The sequence below is a fragment of the Ictalurus furcatus genome, chromosome 6 (genome assembly GCF_023375685.1).
Source record: "Ictalurus furcatus strain D&B chromosome 6, Billie_1.0, whole genome shotgun sequence".
Lineage (NCBI taxonomy): Eukaryota > Metazoa > Chordata > Actinopteri > Siluriformes > Ictaluridae > Ictalurus > Ictalurus furcatus.
Window position 1 is genome coordinate 919609 of NC_071260.1, and position 392 is coordinate 920000.

Below are 392 nucleotides of genomic sequence, written 5' to 3' on the forward strand. Positions count from 1 at the left end.
GGTAGTAGTATAGGTGTTAGTGGTAGTATTGGTGGTGGTAGATGTAGTAGTAGTAGTGGTAGTAGTAGTAGTGGTGTGGTGGTGGTGGTAGTAGTACTAGTACTAGTGGTAGAGGTTGTTGTGGTAGTGGTTTTAGTAGTGGTAATCATATTGGTAGTAGTAGTAGTAGTAGTAGTAGCAGTGGTGGAGGTGGTGGTAATAGTACTGGTGCTATAAAAAGTAGGGGTGGTAGTGGTAGTAGTAGTAGTGGTTGTAGTGGAAGTGGTTGTAGTAGTGGTAGTTGTGGGGATGTGGTGGTAGTAGTAGTAGAAGTGGTGGTGGTGATAGTGGCAGTACTAGTAGTAGTGGTGGTGGTGGTGGTAGTCGTAGTGGTGGTGGTAGTGGTAGTAGTT